The following is a 6000-nucleotide window of genomic DNA, read 5'->3' on the forward strand; positions in this document are numbered from 1 at the left end:
TAGTGTCCTTTCCTCTGACACTGGAATAACTAACAATATGTCAGAAGTCCTACGTTACCCCAAGAGAGTAACCAAAAGATAAACAAAGATAATAAGAGAGAAGGCATGGCTGGAGAAAGCTAGAGAACATGAAAGAATTAATGACCAAATTAAGCCTGGAGAGAGACCATGTTGCAGAGGACTTGAAGTTGGAGAGGTCCATGAGGAAAGACAAGGTTCAACAGATGAACGAACTGAGAGATGAGAAAGAGCAATGGGCGTGATAAGTGTTTGACCTAGAGATAAACATGGTGGAACTTCAATGGCATTTGGCAGAGCTACCCTCCAGCAGCAGCCTGCAGGACCAACTCAGACCAAGCTACAGCTGCCATCCAAGACCTATTAGTTGCAGAAGTAGCAACAGAAATGTGAGAAGCAGTGTTACATTCAAAGGCAGGAAAACTAGAGCCTCAGTCTCCAAAATTTGAAGCAGCAGGAACGGCTGTGGTAACTGGAGCAGCAGGAAAAGGCCTGGGATCTGCATAAGCTCTTCAAGACATTGGGCAGATTACACATTAATGAGGCCATGAGATGCACAATTTTGCATAACCTAGAGATAAAAGAGCAGCTGGGCCAGCTGCAGGATGCCTTCCACAGGCTAAGAAACAGAAGGAGGAGCTCTCTCGTGTGCTGCACTCAAAGCTCCAAGTGAAGGAAGAAGCTGGACCAGCAAAAGGAGAAGTTAGAAGAATAGAAAGAGACGGCTGAGTTAAGGAGCCAAGTGGCTCAGAATCTCAGGAGCTTCATGAACAGCTGCAGGAGATCAGAGCTACCTGTGAACAGCACAGGGCCTACAATTTGCAGCTGACCTTAAAGAATGAGGCCTTGCCGCAGCACCTGCAGAAGCAGACACAGTTGCTGAAAAAAGTTGGAGGACCAAGAAGGACCATCAAATATTACACAACACTTGTGATGTGCCTTAAAACCAACAGACAGAAGCAGGAGCAGCTATGGGCCCCAGCTGAGCTTTCTGGCTTTCACTAGAGAAGGAGGAGTGAGTAAAAAGTAAAGGGGGTGATTCTACTTGCTGTGACTGTCCTAGAGGACAGACAACCCAAAGACTAGGTGGGATTTTTATCTTTATCCATTGATGAATTAAAGAAGGTGAAGCTTAGCCAGCAGCTACAGGAGCAACAGACCTACTATGGGTTCCTGGCCAATATGGTAGTCAAGAGACAGAGAAATCTGAAGCAGTAGGGTTTCTTCTCCAGAAGTTGAAACCACGGGAATGGAAGCAGGACACACAAGTGCCCAAGAAGACCCTGAAATTCTGCTTCATCCACAAGCTGCCTGGAAAAAGTGGGCTACTAGAGGCAAATGGATAAACTCCAACATGGGTGCAGCCAGCTGTCAAAACCTATCAGCACCATTGAAGAGTCCCTACATTTCTTTAAAGAACAGATGGAAGTACTGGATGAGCTATATCAGAAGAAAGATGAGTGTGTCAACCTGCTCTTCCAGGAGAAGGAGAAGAAGAAGGAGCTGCTATTGCTTCTTACAGATGAAGGCACCTGAGTTTCAGGACAAGATCCTGGCAGCCATCCAGACCCCTGCGGATGAGGGCCCCTCAGACCTCTCAGGCTTCAGGAATAGGGAAGTTATGAAGAAGAAACAAGATTTTAAGAATTTAAAGCTTGAAGACTATGTGGATCCTTCCCAAGGAGAGGCTGGTGTACCTTGGCATCTCAAGGACACCTACTACAGAGCAGATTGTGCTACAACAGCTTGCTATTCAAGCACCTACCTGAGCTTACATGTATGGGCAATAATGGCTGCAGGACTGAGACAAATGACAACTTGGAGATCATTTTTGCATGAAGACCTGGAGGCTTCCAGCTGGGGAACAGGGCTCTTGTCCTCTAACTTACTTTGTCGCCATAGTACTAGGTGGCATACTCTTAAGCCTAAGTATAATGAGTGAGAGAGGGGAGGAGCCAAACATACCAGAGGCTTCTGGGAGCTGGCCCAAATTTTATAGACATTTAACAGTCCATTCATTACCAGGAAAGGGGCTCAGGTGTAGGTTTCCACAAAGTGTAAATTCTTTACAAAGGAAGTTGGAGAGTGATGGCACGGTTTTATATTATTATATTATGATAATAATAGAAAATGTTTGATGTCACAGTTTAATAATAGTGTATTTTAATTTCATAACATTACATTTTTTACATTTTATGCAATATTTTGATATTACTGTATTGTATACATTATATCAATCATTTCATGATGTATGTTGTATGTCACTAGCATCACTTGGCTTTTTGAAAATGTAAAGAATGCTGAGCTGGGCAATAGTGAATTTTCTTTTTTGTTTGTTAAAAAGTTACAACGGTGATAGTGAGATGAAAAAATAATAAAAACCACGGAAAACAAGAAAACATTACTGCTGAAATCCTGGAACAAAGCAAAGATGTGAGATGAACAATTGGAAGTCTAACACAATTGGAGTACAGACTCATGGATTACAGAAACGTAATCCAAAAATAAGAATATAGAATTATGAAATATCTATAGATATGGCATATCTTAATAATTTTTCAGTGAAACTTATTGAAATGATACCACTTGAATATTATTGTTGAATTAAAAAATAAAATTCAAACTAATATGTTACTTAGTTTTTGTAAAGTGGATTAGATTCTGCAAGTGTAATGATATACCTTTGGCTCAGGTAATAAATTGAAAATTCAGAAACAACTCTTCAGTATTTAAATAAAAAAGTAATTACACAAATTGATGTAAATACCAAATGTATCATCTGTCTTAGATTTTCTGTTTATTAACTTAAAATCACATTCCTTATGAAGGAGAAAAATAGCTGAACTAACATTAATATCTCTAAAATATTTTCTTAATTAAAAAAATTCCTCAAAGAAAAAGATTAGTGTAAAAATCACCTTTGAGCATACTCTACAACTGAGGTGTGAAAAATTAAACAAAAGTAATGAATTATATACAGCTCCATATTCATAGCTTTTTAATGAATTACTTTAAAATGTCCTTCATTTTTGAAATCAGTTCAGAATTCTTGCACAAATTAAAATTGGGGAACTACATTACCAATAGGAAATTAATACAGTATTTTTATGAGATTAGAAATCCGATGAAAATATAAAGATTGAAATGGCTCAAGTGGTGAAGCACCAGACAAGCAGGAGGCATGACAATTTACAAATAAAAAGACTTGGATGGTCATCTAATAACTCCACAATGAAAGCTCAGCTAATTTTCAAAATCACAAGATAAAAAGTCACCTATAGTATGGTGGAAAAGTAATTAATTCATAGTACAAAAATAAAAGATACAAAAAGGTAAGAAAAAAAAATTTCCAATCCTGTTCAAATTTAACTTTCGCCTAGCCAAAATAAACAACACTTGTCACTGTCTAAGGAAATTGTAAGAGGCATTTCCATGAAAGAGGAAGTTAAAGTTGTGGTTTCCAGGATGGAAATTCCAACTCCAGATGATATGTAAATCAACTTCCCTAAATGAGAACTCAGGTACAAACCCTTTTCTTGGCCCACCGCCCTGAATCAGAGGACCTATTCCTCCTCTTTTTGTGAAAAGGAACTTTCTTTACACTTTTTTTTTACCACCTCCCCATTGCTGTCACATTATATAGAGAAGTTTCTTGCGGTTGTGGTGTTTCTTTATCTTGACAATGGCAGTGTGAGTTTTTGGAATGTGGTTAAGAGTTCCCTTCTCTGGAGATTCGCTATTGGCTATTTCCAACTTCCTGTCAGACCCTTTTCTCCAATGGTAAACCACTACTAGTGAAGATTCTATACATTGGGAACTGTATAGGAGAGAACCTTTCTCAAATGAAGCAAACCATTAATACTGTACTAATTTGAATTTTATGCACAGTAATCCCATTTTGTTATGAAACATGGAGGTAACATATAATAAAACATTGCATGTAAAAAATGAAGATAAGATAAAGTAGCAACAATGCAACAAGAGAGCAAGAAAATATTTAAAAAATGCTATAAAAATAAACCCATGCAAAAATGAGTCCCCAGTGACTGCTTTTCACCATGAAAGAAGGTGTATCTCAGAATAACAGCAAAAAAACAAAACAAAAAAAACATTTAATTCAGTGGGCATTGTTGTTTTCCCAGTAATCCTTGCTACTCAGTAGGCTGAGCTCTGAGGATGGCAGTTCATAGCCAGTTCATATAGGAAAGTCCAAAAGACTCATCTTCAATTAACCACCAAAGTGGAGCTGTGGTCCAAGTAGTAGGAGAAAAAAAAAAGCAAACAACAACTACAACAACAACAACAACAAACCCTCACGAATAGTGCTCATGCCCTAAGTTCAAGCCCCAGGTACATTCGAGAACAAAAAAGCAGTACTGGTTTCAGTGACACAAAGCTCTATAGCAGACTTCTGATTACTAGATCCTGTTACCTGGGAAGAAAAAAATAGAAACACCTCTATACTAGACCATTGGGGTGTTAAACTTTCTATTAGATTGGATTCTTTAAGTTTCAGTACTAATTTCTAAAACTAAAATAAAATAAAATCAATTGGAATACTTAGAGAAATAGCTGGTAATAATGGAGAAGAAAGAAAATGCAGGGTTGAACACTAAAGATGAAAGAATGGCTTCAGAAAAAATAAGTCATAATTTTTGGGGTAAAAATGAAGAGAATATTAACTCAGGCTAAGAGATTAATAATAACAATGGCAAAGCTCAATTTACCCATTAGGCATACTGAGTGGTTAACAATAGCCAACAATTGTAACAATACAACTGTTTGCTGTCCAGTTGTGATGGTTCTTTGTTGGTGTCTGTCTTTCACTCTATGTACCCAATTATTGTGCATTCATCCCCGCTGTCATTATCATATGAAGGTAAAAAATAATGCTTAGCCAGCACCAGTGGTGCACCCCTGTAATCCTAGATACTCAGGAAACAGATCTGAGATCTCAGTTCAAATCTGGCCCGGGCAGGAAAGTCGTTGACACTCATCTCCAATAAACCACTAGAAAGCTGGAAGTGGTGCTGTGGCTTAAGTGGTAGAGGGCTCACCTTGAGCTGAAGAGCTGAGGTTTCCCTGAGACCCAGAGTTCCGCAGCACTAATGACAAAATTTTTTTTAAATTGTATTTTATTTTATTTGAGAACATACTGTACAGAGGGGCTACAATTACATGGGCAGGATAATGCATATATTTCTTACCAAGCATTGCAGCCTCCTCCTTTGTTTACCCTTCACTTCCCTTCCCCGCCTCCCCCCTCCCCCCACCCAATTATACCCCCCTCCCCCACCCAATTATAACCCCCCTCCCCCCCCCCCACACCGACATTGTAAAGCTGGTTTTGACATGACATTTTGTACTTCTCATTGTTGCAACAGGTCCACCTGAATCCTTAAACGACTTGTTTGTCCCCATCTCCTCCACATGTTATACTGACATCAAATATAGTGAAAGCGGGGTTACACTGTGGGGGAAGGACATACAAAGCAACAAAGAAATAATCTTATAAATGCGTTAGAAACACATGCATGAAAGAAACGAAAACATTAAAATACATATTTAAGGGTTCATTTTCCTAACATCACATTATCTGACCTTTTCCGCTTGACTCATACCTATACTAGATATTGCAAATAAGGGAAACCATGGGACCTATGCTTCTTTGGGCCTGGCTTACTTCACTTAATATAATTTTTTCCAAACCTTTCCATTTCCTAACAAATGGGGAAATGTCATTCTTTCTGATGGAGGCATAGAATTCCATTGTGTATATATACCATATTTTCTTGATCCATTCATCTCCTGAGGGGCATCTGGGTCGGTTCCATATCTTAGCTATGGTAAATAATGCTGCAATAAACATAGTTATGCTGGTAGCTTTAGTGTGGTCTTGTTTGTAAACATTTGGGTAAATGCCCAAAAGTGGGATTGCTGGATCATAGGGGAGATCTATGTGAAGTCTTTTGAGGAACCTCC

The sequence above is a fragment of the Dipodomys merriami genome, unplaced genomic scaffold (genome assembly GCF_024711535.1).
Source record: "Dipodomys merriami isolate MVZ:Mamm:240054 unplaced genomic scaffold, mDipMer1.0.p SCAF_141, whole genome shotgun sequence".
Classification (NCBI taxonomy): domain Eukaryota; kingdom Metazoa; phylum Chordata; class Mammalia; order Rodentia; family Heteromyidae; genus Dipodomys; species Dipodomys merriami.